The 17,756-nt window shown below is 37.8% G+C and overlaps 1 protein-coding gene and 1 pseudogene across 1 annotated transcript in view; both read right to left on the bottom strand.

Moving 5' to 3' along the window:
• The window catches only part of LOC137254259 (leucine-rich repeat-containing protein 15-like), a 1,016,997-nt gene that overhangs the window by 952,577 nt on the left and 46,664 nt on the right, over window positions 1-17,756 (bottom strand). The gene's annotated exons all lie outside the window — the stretch shown is intronic.
• Window positions 1,359-3,504, bottom strand: LOC137251655 (heat shock protein 105 kDa-like; annotated as a pseudogene).

Raw genomic sequence — 17,756 nt, 5'->3', positions numbered from 1 at the left:
TTTCAAAATCAGACCCCAATTCACTCGCTCACCCCGAGCGAGGACAACAGAAAAACCTACAGCAGAAGGGCGACCCGATCTGCCACAGAACACAGCTGCACTCGTTGCCGCGCAACGAGGCACATCGCAAGCCTACCGCTGATGAGAAAAATCATCTGCCCCAGATATTAGCAGAGTTAAATTCCTTATAGGGTTAGAAATTCTAATTAAGTCCATCCATATATACATATGTACGCTGCCCACTTAAATCTGTTGGCTTACGCCGCCTGGTCACGCTTAAAATGCGTCGTGAACACAAAGATAATCTTTACATATCATCGCCACACAACATAATTGAGCAACGTCAAAATGGTGTAAATTGCGCAACCGCATTGAACAGTAAAAACGCACAGAAAATAGTAAAACCCATAAATCCATAAAAGTAGGTGTTTAAAAAACAGCCGAGCATGTTTATGCTGTTAAATATGCGAAAGAAGAGATACAATCAGACAAATTCTAAATATTCCCGCGGAAAAATTCCGCCAATTCTTTTCTCCTAGGGAGAAGAATAATTGGGGAATGGGAATTTCGAATTTTCGACGTCAGCTGTTTTGTGAATTGAAATTTCGTTGCGCATTTCTTATTTCATTTAAAAAATTGAAAAGTTTAATTATTTTTGCAAATTTGTTTGAAACTAAGAAATAAAATATAAACAATGCACAGTATTGCATTTCATGTGTTATACACTGAAATGAGTAATGAATTTGTGCCACAGTAACATCAACAGAGGAGCATAAGAAGAAGAAGGCAGCGCGATAACACAAATCCGCTGGGGTTGCATGCTTTCGTTCAGCAAAGCAATTTTCTGGGGCCAAGTCGAGTTGAGTTCGCCTTTCGCCATATGCCGAAATCTATTTAAGCCTTCTTAAAAATCCCTGCGGAATTTCTGGATAGCTGCATCAAATACACCAAGAGTTCTTACGTTGCTTATGATATACTTTTCTACTTAAAATAGAGAATATTGTGGTAGAATGTACATACAAATTTTAGCACAAATTTGTACAAATAAGTGTTCTTTCATAAAAGAACCAATTTCCTTTAACTATTTTGATGCATTCCCTTTAATTTAACAAGTGAAAAAAATCTATGAAATGGCAAAGAAATCTCCCTCTCCCTCACATTCATAATACCTACTTTTCTCCCATAACCGGTCTCCGCCTTTTCGAACATTGTTCAGAATAGGAGGAAAGAGAGAAGTGAAAAAACTCACGAGGAATTTTTATTTAGAATACGAGGAATGGGAGAAAGAAAAAAAACTCGCACGGAATTTTTGTTCAGAATTGGGCTGAATATGAAATGTAAAACCACTTACCAAATACGTATCCCAAATCCAATGCAACCGCCAAATCCACCGGAGTGCGGCTTGCTCCATGGAGTGAATGCCCTACAATCACAGCAGCGCCACATTGGACAACGAAAGCATAGGGTGCATGATAGTCTAGCAGTTAGGAACAACACTAAAATAAAAGGGTTTTATATAGGTTAAGCAATAGTAGCTAAAGAATTTTCCATGCTCACCATAATGAGATCAATCGTAGCCCGTTTTGCCATGTGTGCCAAAAGATATGCTTTCACCCCAAAAACCAACGTACTCTATACTTAGCACGCAGCGCCACCAAATCGGGAAGGGGACATAGTTCACCATCAGCAGTTCCCTTCCCCCCAAATCTGTGTAAGACACGTCCATCAGCAGCAAAGGCCTGCACATTGTCATTGCGTCGTCGTAGGGAATACTTCAATTTCACCACCACTTTGAGACCCCTCACCATCCCAAATTACTTTGACGGCGTAATTTTGAATATCGGTTACCCCAAACTCGCGTACACGTACTGCCGGTGACATTATTGCACATTGCAGTGCTGCACCACGTGATACTGATTCATCTTGATTCAAAGTGGTACTAGCCGGTTTACCGAAAACCTGCTCAATAAGCTGTTTTATCGCCGGAATACGGGTAGTTCCACCAACAACTTCTACGGAGTGTATGTCATCCAGCGACAGTTTGGAATCCTGCAACAACTTTATGAATGTCATCTCTACTCGTTTAAACAAATGCGCACACAACTCTTCCATTTGTGTGCGTTGCAGTGATGAAGAAACATCAACGTCATCCATAAAACATTCTATATTTATTGGCAGTTTAGTACTATTTGCTGAAATCTGTTTTTTCAACTTTTCTATTTCCATTAGCAAACGCAAATAAGCACGAGGATTAGTTTTAGCGTTCAGTTTGTAGCGGTCATAAAAATTCTTTAGCGAAATATTCCCCTAACACACTGTCAAAGTCGCGACCTCCAATCTGATCCCAAGCACTTGCAATCATCTTCAATTTACCCTTGGTAAAAGAACACACGCTGACTTGTAAAGACGAATGGCCACAATCAACGAAAACTACGTTACGCGGTTTATTCTCATCTGGTAAGTCCTGTTTGTAGAAACCAATTTGAGCAGCGTCCAACAATGATTTACGTTCAGAGTTTGTAAAATATGCTGGACACGCGATTACACAGTCCTTCACCTGGGCTTGCAGAGCAGAAGTCGATGTTTCCTTAAGTTTGGTGAATAGCATAGCAGTCAACTGTTCAGGGGAAAAAAGGTTGCTCCTGATCCAAGTAGTTTACTTTGAAGCCTATGCCACCATCTGGGCGTTGCTCTACCTTCGTTGGAATGCTAACAAGTTCACGTTGTACGTGTGGATCATTGAATTTGCGTCCCAGTAAACGTTTGAAACCACTTTATCACATTTTATATTTACATATTTGGCCTGATTTTTTTTTACAATAAATTAATTAGATATTGATATAAAAATATGCGCCCATTATTACGCTACATAGTCGATTTTATACCAATTTTCTAAAGGCCGATAGGCAGCTGGGTTACATACATACACCTATCAGAGATTTCACCCATTGCTTATTTATTTACATCGTGTTAATAAATGAAATCAAGTGTTGAAACAGCGCACTTACAAGTCGAGAGGATAGAAGAATAGTACTAAATATTTTCCGCGAAAGTCGGCGAGTTTGATTTCTTGAAAGTCATTGCCAACAACCGCCAAGCCCTTGAAGTCTGGCGCAGGGTGTTGAACTTTCACAGCTAATAGCTGTGCACTTTGATGGAAAAGTCTCCCCACACTCATCTGCTGTTGCCCCACGCGCCGACACATTGTTGAAACATTTCGGAAGAGTGCCCTTGCAAGAAAAGACATGTTATTAACTATTTTTTTGGTCAACTTTTGTTTGACGGCAAGTTCCTGAATGATCGGCCAATACTTACTGTATTTTTCATATTTGGGACCTGTTGGTTCTTGGCGGCCACACCAATGATACGTTTTCTCCCGTCGAAGGCGACAAAGGAAGGTGTTGCACGCAAACTATAGTCATTCGCTAGTGTTTCGATTCCTCCAGCTTTTGCTGCAGCTACCTAGCAAGACTCATTGCCAAAATCGATTCCAATCACAGACATTTTTCACTGTCTTATGTTATTGATGCCGCAATGAAATGAAGTTTTTCAGCGTTGATTACTTGAATCAGTATCAACGATAAAAAAATACTATAAGATAGCTATTATTCCACGTTTTTTCCAGAGCTTATAACCAGTTTTAATTTACTCATAATGAGTCATAAATTGTTTTTTGACAGCTAAAAGAAAATTGCAAATGATTGTACTACGGCCACGCGCCATAGTAAAAAGAATAAAATAACGGAAAAAATCTTTCGATTAGTCCCGTTTGTTTCAATTCTGAGAAATTTACATTCTATACACGGGCGTGTATGAATATTCGCAATTTTTTTTTGTCTTTGCTGCCGGTAAATATCTACCAGTACGCGGACTTTTTAAGAGGAAAATGTTGGTAGACAAAAAAATGAAAATAGTAGTAGTTGGTAGATTTTTTTCCAAGAAAACAACAGCTATAGTTCTTATTTGTCCCAAACACTTAATAATTTATTGTAAAACAAATAACGCGCATTTCAGAAAATGACACTTTAAAACTCGTAAACAAGACAAAATTACATGTACATTTGTATATACCTATGTACATTGCTTATGCCTATACGACACTCACTTTTTTCCTGTATCGTGAGTGTGAAATACCGACAAACATGCACCAAAACGTCTAATCACAACAACAATATTCCAAAGTACCAAAGGTACTGCCACAAAATAACCGATCTCGGCAGGTAATCGTTTCCGTAGAACCTTTTATTTTCGTTCAAATCATTCAAAAAATGTTTCTACTCAAAAATTTATTTCCTGTTTAAGTTCTTCAGAAATTTTTCAAAATTGACTGATTTGGTCAGTATCGCCTCCTAATGTTAGTTGGGTGGGCTCGGCAATTCAATACTTTAAAATTATCGCTGCATACGTTTACAGTGCGATGATACTGAAATATTGGTAGATTTTGGGCCTCGGTGGTAGTAGTAGTAAAAAATAAAAATTGGCCAGAAAAGTTAGTAAACCTACCAATGCGGTAAAGTCCGTGCACTAACTGTCCATATACTTACACCAAAGTCTCTACATATACATGCCGAGTTTAAATGTACACTATATTAGGGATGCATAAAAGGAGGCAAACGGTTACCCAAAAACCCGTTTCTGGCAAATCGGTATCGGAGCCAACTACCCTTCTGGAACCGTGCCTTTTGCTAAAGGCCATCAATAAAACAGGACTACAAGCGTACTTGGGGAAAAGTTGAAGAAATAAGTGACGGGCAATACAACAAAAAAAAAATGATTCATTCTACAAATTTTTCTCTTCATCCAAAACGAAGATTTTTATTTTTTCTTTACATAGCAAACAATTTGCTGTCCAAACATTTTTTTGTGTGGCGGGCAGGGAAGTTGTTGGTTTTTAGCACCAACAACACAAATAACAGCGACTCAAAAGAACCCACGCTATACACTTTCTACCCGGTTCGGTACCAGAATGTGCGAACCTAAAATCGTAAATGCTAATTTTTCTGCAGCACTAGTGTGCCCGTGGCTAACTAAAACGCTACCGGGTGACACGAAATAAACAAAATAAGGCACTAAAGCCCCAGGCACATAACGTGCGGGGAGAGGCCTTGCACATAATGCGCGCCAAATAGGGATATTCTTTTTTATGCAGCGACAGATGTTTTTCCCCTTACGCACGCGCTAATAATTCCCAAATCTCAATAATACAGTTAGGGACTACTCGCCCCTGCACTTTGGCAATGACCCGACCCATTCAAACCTATTTCACTCCTTTCAGAAAAATGGGTCGTTTTGCCGCTTTGAAACGTAATGCTGCCACGAACGCAGCGCGTTATTCGTCGGAATGCCGAGTGTGTCTTGAGCGACACCCTATCCGCTTGTGCCCAACCTTTCGGGCAAAAAGGCCAGAAGAGCGCCTCTACGTAACCATTCGCGAAAGCTACTGCGGAAATTGTCTAGCGCCTGATCACCGCTCTAACGCGTGCCCAAGCCAAGGGCGATGCAAACGGTGCGGCGAGAAGCACTACACGATGCTGCACATCGCCTCGATCGACGAAGAGGAGCAGCTATTACGAGAAGCCCGCTCCAAGGCGGTCGTGTCCAATTTTCGGCGAATGGCCCCCACGACCAGCGTCGACAGCGCCATCGCATCCCCGTATGCACATCTCCGTCTGGCGGGTCCACACTTTTATTCATCCGCCCCGATCCGCCTCGTACTAGGGACAGACGTATATGCGGAAATAATGCTACCAGGGATTCTGCCCACCACATTTGGCCCTTTGCTAGCTCAGAGTATCATCTTCGGTTGGGTACTCTCGGGCACAACTAAGGCCTAACATCAAAATCTTCGGTAACGACCGAAATACATGAATTTTTACACTTTTTATCCTTTTTTATTTTTTGAATTTCTGTTGTACACAGTCGCAAGAGGTGTGCATTGTGAATTCGTACAAGTGAAAAATCTTTCCATCCCTCCATTGCCATACCTACGTGTCAAATCATAGCTGACAGGGAGAACGGCTGTCGCGAAGGGCCAGAGAATGGAAGACAGGTTTCTTTTTCTTGTGTTCGCCGTTATTAAATTGAAGTGCCATGAATTGCACATTTGTTTCAAATCAGCTTTTCTTTTAAATTTGTATACAGAAAATCAGACTACATATTAATACTCATTTCCAAAATCAAGTTTATGGATTAAATTTGAGTAACCAGCTATGCAGGCATTTTAAATTATGTAAATAAATACCAGTCGTCTACAAAATGTTTGAAAACCGCTGTTCGCGAATGATTTAAGTAATCGAACAGCGATTGAACAGGTGATCGAAGCTGTTCACTATTGTGAACGTTTTATCAAAATTCGCCACTTGTATGAATTCACAATGGAGGTGTGCGTTTAAAATATTGTATCATTACAATAAGTTATTTTTTTATTAAATTTTCTTCATACAAAATTCACAAGCATAGAATTTGTAATAAACGGCAAGAAATATGAACACGTATATCTTCTTACTTCTTTCCGCTATCCCTAGCTCCAAGCAAGCCGGGAAAAGTGCCGAATGACAGAGGCATCAGCAACCAAGCTCACCCATTGCGCAAACCATCTTGCGTGCCGCCAAGCCGGCGGACTGACCGGCGTTTATGTTAAGTTAGATATAATTAGTTATAAGTTTTTATTTTTTTTCTTCTCTTCTTAACGGTCGGTGATCCTTGGCGGACTGTGATGTTGCGTACCGCAAGGGGGGCGGCATGTTTGGGCCAAATGCCTAACTTTTACCTGATTGACGGCGCCCCTCCCTAACATTTTAATAATATTTCCAGCCACCCACACTCACGCCGCATTTGTGTGCATGCATGCACATGCATGCGTTTCATACACATGCACGTGTGTGTGCAGGTTGTCAGCACCCATGTACGTATATGTGGGGGTTGTTGTGTGTGTGGCTTTTTTCCCCTCCTTAATACCAGAGGACTTTTTCGCGGCTTAGCGGTTGTCATCAACGGGATAACCGGCTTCTTTCTCGATTGACCGCCAACCAGCACATATCGCAAGGATCACCATCGTCACTTAAGACACCAAGGTAATATTATAACCACATTGTATATTTTCCTTTTACTTTCTAATTAAATACAATATTATAACGAGGAAATCCTCTTTGTGTTCTTATTTATTTCTTTGAGCGAACCATCCACTCCAAGATCGACCCGTGTGCGCCTACCCACTGCCTGTTTCAGACGCACCCAGGCCGAGCAGAGACTTTAATTTTAACCTATTAAGAACTAACGATTTATTAGATAGCTATCTTGCGCTTCTAGCAGACCATGGTTTAATTTCTTTCATTCAAGAGCCAACACGTCCAGACTCAGGGACCTGTATTGATCATCTACTTATATGTTAGAGGGAATAATATGGATGATAATATGTATATTGAAATAAACCTTGATCTGGGAATTTCCGATCATTGCATGACTGGTGTAAAGCTAAGAAATCCTAATGCAAATAGGCGAGTTAACAATACTATATTATCAGACACAAGAAAAATAAATTTCAAGGTCCTAAGTGAATCTCTTCGCCATGAAAATTGGGGAGCTGTTTTTGCTGAAAGCAACGTAAGCCGGGCTTACAATTTGTTCACAAAAACACTCACTGACTATATAAACTATGCAAGTATTTAATTTTTTCCTAACCGAAGCAATTTACTTCTCAAACCTTGGATAAGTCATACCTTATTAAAAAATATTAATTTGAAGAATATGTTAAGGAACAAAAGCAATAAGCATCCGATGAACACCAAGCTCAGGAAACGTTTACGTCGCTTGACATATAGATTAAATAAAGATATACGCAAAAGTCGCGATGAATATTTTCAACGTATAATATTTGCAGCAAATGGCAACTCAAATAAAATTAAAGAAAAAAAACTTTTTAAAAATAAGCTTTTATTATTGGTTAATAAAATTAACTAAAAAGTAAAAAATAAATTGACTGTAGATAAATATAACACTTTCTTCGACAAAAAAATTCTATATTGTACATAATTATATATTTTTAACATTAAAACTTTACACATAAATTATTAAATCTTACAGTTTATATCACAGTCCCAATTGTTCTAATAAAAGCGTGTTTTTTTTAATTTTTAGTAGGGTAAAATATTGTTTAAATTAGTTATGTAATCTTTACTTAATTATTTGTAACGTTTCTCATCATATCCATTTCTTTTAATGCATCAACATTACAAGGTTTCTTCTAAGTCAACTTTGAACAGTCAAGTTCTTCTATTCGAGTGTTAACTAACTTAAAATCATATCTTATTGTGACTTTGCCTATATCGCGTTCAGTTTACAACTACTTATTACATATCTCTGCTCTGTGGGTGAAATATGTTTTAAAATAAAATTCCAACTTTCGCTCAGCTAAAATTCCATCGCCAAAAATCTGTAAAACAAAATCAAGTACGCAGAAAAGTATGCAACACTTACCGATAACAGCCTAACCGCGTTAGCGTTCGTTATATCATTGAATTTTTACACATGAAAATGACGGCTGTTGTTTGCAAGGTTGCATTCCTTTGAGTTTATCGCGTTTACACCATGAAACTTTGAATGATTTTTCATACAAAATTTGACAGTTCGTTTACACACTACACCTTTTCCACTTTATAATGAGAATATATAACTTTGTATTGAGAAATATAAGTTTATATTAGCTGTGTTTTTTTTCCCATCTATATACGTTTATGCTTAAAATTTATATGGACTGCTAAGCGACAAACTTTAAATACACCTCTGAAATTGCTACGTATAAAATAAGTACTACTAAATTTCAATACGCATTATACTCAGATGTAACTGAAATATGTGTCTATGTTTCACCCTCTGCACTAATTCTGTGTATTCTATGCGCGACCACTATTTATCACAACTGATTCAGCTATATGTTATACACAGAAATACAACAGAGGGTTGTGTCTCCGCTTTTCGTTACACCCTGTTGCTGTAGCTGGTGTTTAACCAAAGCCGCTAGATGGGTCTCCTAAGCATTATCTAAGCGAGGATAGGCGTTTTTTTTCACGCGCAAACGAAACGTATACGCGTGTAAAAAAAAACACGGCTATTGAGAAAACGCAAATCGATAATGCGAAATCCAACTTTATAATGAGAAAATAAAGTATGATAATGAGAAGCGTATCTTCTTATTGAGACAATATAAATTGATAGTGAAAAATGTTACTTCGTATTGAGAATACATAAATTGATAATGAGAAATATGAATTGATAATGAGGGACGGCTGCGCCAGGAATACACCATACGTTTTGCCCCTGCTTCGTTTTCACCATCAGGATTGAAAAATTCATGAGCCTGGGCATTCGCGCATTTTAGTGATGTAAATTGCATGGCGCCAGCGCCAATGCGGTGCCAGATCAATGGTAGTTCATTGACGCAATGACTCCAAGCAAATTTTTGACGCTACTTAGTAGTACGTAGTGCGTAGTACCTTTCACTTGCGCTTTTGAGTGAAACGACTTTTGTGTGTCAGGCACGAGTTTGGTGTTATTGGCGCTACTGGCAATGATGACACTGAGCTGATGACTGTAGCGCTGGTAGTTCAGTTTTTTGAATAAGAGAAAGAATTGACGACCCGTGTAAATTATTATGGCTTTGGCTATTATTGGTTGTGTATTTGAACCAAATAAATGCTACGGACATAACAACCGGAGTCATTTTTGAGTTTTATATTTTAGATTTAATGCACAATTAAAATGGGTGTGTTTGAGCAGCCAAATAATAACGGTAGTATTGCTAAAGTGCTGCTTAGTTGATGAAATGTCGCTAATTTCCTAGCGATGATCAATAGATTGTCAATATTTCGTTCAACGAACGCGCGAAATTGCCACATCTGCTCAAATTTTCCAAGATTTTCCATTGTTGATTTAACGTAAGCTGTTATGCCAATATTTTTCAGCCAGCTTATTTCAAATAGGTAATTTTTGCAAAAGCAAAATAAATTACAGCAAAGATTACAGAGTTAAACAGCCTTAAAAAATTAGCTATGTTGGTTATACATAGAAATACAACAGAAGGTTGTGTCTCCGCATTTCGCAAGCGTGGGATTCACCACCTGTGATTCACCACGTCTAAGTCTCAGAACCCACGGCTAGGTACCGCCGGGTTTTTATGGGACTTAGGCTGTTATGCCAAACTAAACACAAATCTTTACCGATAACTGTGATATCGATTAATTTATCGAATTCTCGCAAAGTAATAGTGCATTGTCATCGGAGTTATACATGTGTGCAAAATTTCAGCTCAATCGGACACCGGGAAGTGTATCAAATTTAACTTGCAAGATTCCATTACATACAACAGAAGTGAAACTAAATAAAAGCTTATAAAAAGGAATGGGATGCTGTGAATAAAATTATAAACCCTAGCTCTAAAAGAAAGTGTAGATGGTGTTGATGTTTCTGACTCTCTCGAAATTTCAAACGTATTTAATAACTTTTTTGTGGATGTAGGTACCGTCTCTGAAACATTAAGCGATAAAAATCATTTCATTTGCCAAACAGATCCAATGTACGCAGAGTTCATAACTCCTAGTAATAGCTTTTTCTTTGATCCCATCTCAGGTTCAGAAATTCTTAACATTATCAAGAATTTAAACAATTCCGGTTCAAGTGGCAGTGACAACATTTCGAATCGCGTGCTAAAGAACATAGCTTTTTATATTGTCGATGTCGAAGACTTAAAATGTGCCACCGTGATACGCTTTTGAAAAAGGGAAACAAAAAAGACAAAAATAACTACAGGCCCATATCACTACTGTCGTCAGTATTAAAAGTTTTTGAGAAAGCAGTGAAAAGTAGGATTTTATTTTATTTAAGTGAAACAAATTTGTTTAGCCCGATGCAATTTGGATTTAGGTCTGGACTGTCAGCTGAAGACGCTCTTCTTGACTTTGTTACTCTATTTACAAAGAAATTGACGAAAGGAAAAGCTGTGCTAGTCTTTTTGTAGATATAATAAAAGCGTTTGATATGGGAGATCACAGTATTTTAATGAATAAGCTCAGTTCGGCAGGTTTTCGTGGTAACTTTCTTAGTTGGCTTGAGTCATACTTAACGAGCAGAGTTCAGAGAGTTAAAGTTAATAATATTCTAAGCGAACCCAGATCTATAGACTTAGGTGTGCCACAGGGTTCGGTTCTTGGGCCAATTTTGTTTTTAATTTACATAAATTCGGTATTCTCATTGCCACTAGTTGGTAAAGTTACAGCCTTTGCTGATGACCCAGCCATCGCATATGGTTCAGAAAATTCTTTTAATCTTAATGCTGATATTAACCACGATGTCTTTTTGTTAAGAACTTGCTTCGCAACCCATAAACTCGTGATAAGCAGTAAAACAAAGATAATATATTTTAACTTATGTGGAAAGGAACCAGCAAGGAACGATATTATCTTTCATGCTTCCTATTGCAAGATACACAAATTGTGCGCTAATAATTGTTCTTAACATAGCTCTACACTCAGTTTTGAAGAGACAATAAACTGTGTCAGTAAATGCTTTAAGATCGAAGTTGTCTCAAATTTCAAATATATAGGAGTTATAATTGACCAAAATCTAAGTTGGTCATCGCATATATCTGCTATGAAGGTTTATATGTTGTCAGCCGTACGCTCTTTTTATAATTTAAAAAGATTATGCTCAAATAGGGGTTTGGCTATGGTGTGTTATGGACTATTCCATTCAAAATTACAATAAGGTGTTGGTTGTTGGGGTGGTGCCTATGCTTGTAAAATTCATTCGCTTTTAATTCTAGAAATATGTCTTATCAGAAGAATGTGCAAAGTTCGTCGTCTAACGCTTTGTATAGATCTTTTGAAAACACTGAATATTTTTCCCATGACACATTTATACTATTATAAATTTCTAAGAATTTTTTTTATAAGGAGCGGGTATGCACAAAGTCCGATATACAACATTCACAATCTAAGAAGGGCATTGCTGCCTCTAGTAAGAGTTCCTACATTTCACACTTTTTCGTAACTTCTACACCATTGTATCGTGTAAACTTTACAATAAACTACCTGCTGGGATACAGCTTATTGGAAGGCTACCAGCGTTTCTGAGGGAAGTGAAGAAGTTGCTTTTTGGTTTCAATCATGAGGAGATAGAAATTCTGTTGCGTCCTATCTCATAATTCTTTGATGTTTATTAAGATCTGATGTATTTTATAGTAAAAAAAAAATAACTCTATATCTCTTATTAGTGTTTGTATTTATAATAGTTGTATAATTGAATCTCTCCACACATGCTTATCTTATATATTGTACCTCTTTATTGTAATGCATTTAAAGCATTTTAAACAAGTAAGGAAGGCTAACCGAACATTACATACTCAGTTGAGAGCTGTGAAGACAAAGTAAGGGAAAATCACCATGTTGTAAAAAGAACCTAGGGTAACCCTGGAATGTGTTTGTATGACATGTGTATCAAATGGAAGGTATTAAAGAGTATTTTAAGAGGAAGTGGGCTATAGTTATATAGATGGACGCCATTTAGGGATATCGCCATAAAGGTGGACCAGGCCTGACTCTAGAATTTGTTTGTACGATATGGGTATCAAATGAAAGGTATTAATGAGTATTTTAAAAGGGCGTGGGCCTAAGTTCTATAGATGGACGCCGTTTCGAGATATCGCCATAAAGATGGACCAGGGGTGACTCTAGAATTTGTTTGTACGATATGGGTATCAAACGAAAGGTGTTAATAAGTGTTTTAAAAGGGAGTGGGCCTTAGTTCTATAGGTGGACGCCTTTTCGGAATATCGTTATAAAAGTGGACCAGGGGTGACTCTAGAATGCGTTTGTATGGGTATCAAATGAAAGGTGTTAATGAGTATTTTAAAAGGGCGTGGTCCTTAGTTCTATAGGTGGACGCCTTTTCGAGATATCGCCATAAAGGTGGACCAGGGGTGACTCTAGAATTTGTTTGTACGATATGGGTATCAAATGAAAGGTGTTAATGAGTATTTTAAAAGGGCGTGGGCCTTAGTTCTATAGGTGGGCGCCTTTTCGAAATATCGCCATAAAGGTGGACCACGGGTGACTCTAGAATTTGTTTGTACGATATGGGTATCAAATGAAAGGTGTTAATGAGTATTTTAAAAGGGCGTGGGCCTTAGTTCTATAGGTGGATGCCTTTTCGAGATATCGCCATAAACGTGGACCAAGGGTGACTCTAGAATTTGTTTGTACGATATGAGTATCAAATGAAAGGCGTTAATGAGTATTTTAAAAGGGCGTAGGCCTTAGTTCTATAGGTGGACGCCTTTTCGAAATATCACCATAAAGGTGGACCAGGGGTGACTCTAGAATTTATTTGTACTATATGGTTATCAAATGAAAGGTGCTAATGAGTATTTTAAAAGGGCGTGGGCCTTAGTTCTATAGGTGGATGCCTTTTCGAGATATCGCCATAAACGTGGACCAGGGGTGACTCTAGAATTTGTTTGTATGGTATGGGTATCAAATGAAAGGTGTTAATGAGTATTTTAAAAAGGAGTGGGCGTTAGTTCTATGTGTGGACGCCTTTTCGAGATATCGCCATAAACGTGGACCAGGGGTGACTCTAGAATTTGTTTGTACTATATGGGTATCAAATGAAAGGTGTTAATGAATATTTTAAAAGGAAGTGGGTCTTAGTTCTATAGGTGGACGCCTTTTCGGAATATCGTTATAAAAGTGGACCAGGGGTGACTCCCGAATGCGTTTGTACAATATGGCTATCAAATGAAAGGTGTTAGTGAGTATTTTAAAAGGGCGTGGGCCTTAGTTCTATAGGTGGACGCCTTTTCGAAATATCGCCATAAAGGTGAACCAGGGGCGACTCTAGAATTTGTTTGTACGATATGGGTATCAAATGAAAGGTGTTAATGAGTGTTTTAAAAGGGCGTGGGCCTTAGTTCTATAGGTGGACGCTTTTTCGAAATATCGCCATAAAGGTGGACCAGGGGTGACTCTAGAATTTGTTTGTACAATATGGGTATCAAATGAAAGGTATTAATGAGTATTTTAAAAGGGCGTGGGCCTAAGTTCTATAGATGGACGCCGTTTCGAGATATCGCCATAAAGATGGACCAGGGGTGACTCTAGAATTTGTTTGTACGATATGGGTATCAAACGAAAGGTGTTAATAAGTGTTTTAAAAGGGAGTGGGCCTTAGTTCTATAGGTGGACGCCTTTTCGGAATATCGTTATAAAAGTGGACCAGGGGTGACTCTAGAATGCGTTTGTATGGGTATCAAATGAAAGGTGTTAATGAGTATTTTAAAAGGGCGTGGTCCTTAGTTCTATAGATGGACGCTTTTTCGATATATCGCCATAAAGGTGGACCAGGGGTGACTCTAGAATTTGTTTGTACGATATGGGTATCAAATGAAAGGTATTAATGAGTATTTTAAAAGGGCGTGGGCCTTAGTTCTATAGGTGGACGCCTTTTCGAAATATCGCCATAAAGGTGGACCAGGGGTGACTCCAGAATTTGTTTGTACGATATGGGTATCAAATGAAAGGTGTTAATGAGTATTCTAAAAGGGCGTAGGCCTTAGTTCTATAGGTGGAGGCCTTTTCGAAATATCACCATAAAGGTGGACCGGGGGTGACTCTAGAATTTGTTTGTACTATATGGGTATCAAATGAAAGGTGTTAATGAGTATTTTAAAAGGGAGTGGGCCTTAGTTCTATAGGTGGATGCCTTTTCGAGATATCGCCATAAACTTGGACCAGGGGTGACTCTAGAATTTGTTTGTACGGTATGGGTATCAAATGAAAGGTGTTAATGAGTATTTTAAAAGGACGTGGGCCTTAGTTCTATAAGTGGACGCCTTTTCGAAATATCGCCATAAAGGTGAACCAGGGGCGACTCTAGAATTTGTTTGTAGAATATGGGTATCAAATGAAAGGTGTTAATGAGTATTTTAAAAAGGAGTGGGCCTTAGTTCTATGTGTGGACGCCTTTTCGAGATATCGCCATAAACGTGGACCAGGGGTGACTCTAGAATTTGTTTGTACTATATGGGTATCAAATGAAAGGTGTTAATGAGTATTTTAAAAGGGAGTGGGCCTTAGTTCTATAGGTGGACGCCTTTTCGGAATATCGTTATAAAAGTGGACCAGGGGTGACTCCCGAATGCGTTTGTACAATATGGCTATCAAATGAAAGATGTTAATGAGTATTTTAAAAGGGCGTGGGCCTTAGTTCTATAGGTGGACGCCTTTTCGAAATATCGCTATAAAGGTGGACCAGGGGCGACTCTAGAATTTGTTTGTACGATATGGGTATCAAATGAAAGGTGTTAATGAGTATTTTAAAAAGGAGTGGGCCTTAGTTCTATGTGTGGACGCCTTTTCGAGATATCGCCATAAACGTGGACCAGGGGTGACTTTAGAATTTGTTTGTACTATATGGGTATCAAATGAAAGGTGTTAATGAGTATTTTAAAAGGGAGTGAGCCTTAGTTCTATAGGTGGATGCCTTTTCGAGATATCGCCATAAACGTGGACCAGGGGTGACTCTAGAATTTGTTTGTACGATATGGGTATCAAATGAAAGGTGTTAATGAGTATTTTAACAAGTAAGGACGGGACTGTCTTCGGCTATGCCGAAGACTTCATACCTTTCATGAATGGGGCTGAACAATAATCTTATCCCGTTCGTAATCTCCGAATAATCGGATGTATAAGATAAGAAATATCTAGGAACAGATCTACATACCTAAACGATTTTTAAGATAAATATAAAATAAAAAATAGGTAGGTACTTTGTGTGAGGATGCAAAGTTTCAGGTTTTTTGTGGTCTGCGTGTAAAAACTATGACTACGAATCACGTATTTCAACAATATATGACGTAAACGTAACTATTTGATGAAATGTTATGAATTTTGAAGCTTCTAGCCGTAAAAAAGGGGCAAAAATGACAGTTTATATGAAGTATATAATATATATACCACCGATCTCTATGATTTTTTCAGACAACAATATATGCTATATACGTAAGCATATGGTGAAATTTGAAGCGTCTAGCTGTTAAAAAGGGGCAGAAATTGCGCAAAGTTTCTTAACTGAACAATCGGTTGTATGAGATATATACTATATATACCATCGATCTCAATGATTTTTTCAGACAACAATATATGCTATACACGTAAGCATTTGGTGAAAGCTGAAGCTTCTAGCTGTTAAAATGGGGAAGAAATTGCGCAAAGTTTCTTATCTGAACAATCGGTTGTATGGGATATATACTATATATACCACCGGTATCTATGATTTTCTCAGACAACAATATATGCTATACACGTAAGCATTTAGTGAAATTTGAACATATCTAAACGATTTTTAAGATAAATATAAAATAAATAAAAAATAGGTAGGTAATCTGTGTGAGGATGCAAAGCTTCACGTTTTTTGTGGTCTGCATGTAAAAACTATGACTACGAATCACGTATTTCAAAAATATATGACGTAAACGTAACTATTTGATGAAATTTGATGAATTTTGAAGCTTCTAGCCTTAAAAAAAGGGGCAAAAATGAGAGTTTATATGAAGTATATAATATATATACCACCGATCTCTATGATTTTTTCAGACAACAATATATGCTATATACGTAAGCATTTTGTGAAATTTGAAGCTTCTAGCTGTTAAAACGGGGCAGAAATTGCGCAAAGTTTCTTATCTGAACAATCGGTTGTATGAGATATCTACTATATATACAACCGATCTCTATGATTTTTTCAGACAACAATATATGCTAAATACGTAAGCATTTTGTGAAATTTGAAGCTTCTAGCTGTTAAAACGGGGCAGAAATTGCGCAAAGTTTCTTATCTGAACAATCGGTTGTATGAGATATATACTATATATACAACCGATCTCTACGATTTTTTCAGACAACAATATATGCTATATACGTAAGTATTCGGTGAAATTTGAAGCTTCTAGCTGTTAAAATGGGGCTAAAATTTGCGAAAATATATATATATATACTATATATACCACCATATATATACTATATATACCACCGATCTTTATGATTTTTTCAGACAACAATATATGCTATATACCTAAACATTCGTTGAAATTTGAAGCCTCTAGCTCTTAAAATGGGGCAGTAATTACGAAAAGTTCCTTATCTGAACAATCGGTTGTGGGGGATATATACTATATATACGACCGATCTCATCAATTTTTTCAGGCAACAATATGTGCAATATACGAAAGTATATGGTGAAGTTTGAAGCTTCAATCTGTTAAACTGGGTAAGATATTACAAAAATCCTCTTTTTCTGAAAAATCGGTTGTATGGAGGATATATGCTATAGTGGTCCGATCCGGTCGGTTCCGACAAATGTCTAATCGGACACCCAAATACACCCGCTCACCAAATTTTATCAAGATATCTCAAAAATTGAGGGACTAGTTTGCATACAAACAGACAGACGGACAGACGGACAGACGGACATGGCTAAATCAACTCAGCTCTTCAACCTGATTATTTCGGTATACTTAATGGTGGGTCTATCTATTTTCCTTTAAGGACTTACAATTTTCGGTTTCGTGACGAAATTAATATACCATTTCATTTTCATGAAAGGTATAAAAATAGGTAGGTAATCTGTGTGGGGATGCAAAGCTTCACGTTTTTTGTGGTCTGCATGTAAAAACTATGACTACGAATCACGTCTTTCAAAAATATATG

This window comes from Eurosta solidaginis, chromosome 5 (assembly GCF_040869045.1).
Source record: "Eurosta solidaginis isolate ZX-2024a chromosome 5, ASM4086904v1, whole genome shotgun sequence".
Classification (NCBI taxonomy): domain Eukaryota; kingdom Metazoa; phylum Arthropoda; class Insecta; order Diptera; family Tephritidae; genus Eurosta; species Eurosta solidaginis.
This window is presented reverse-complemented; position numbering and strand designations above follow the sequence as displayed.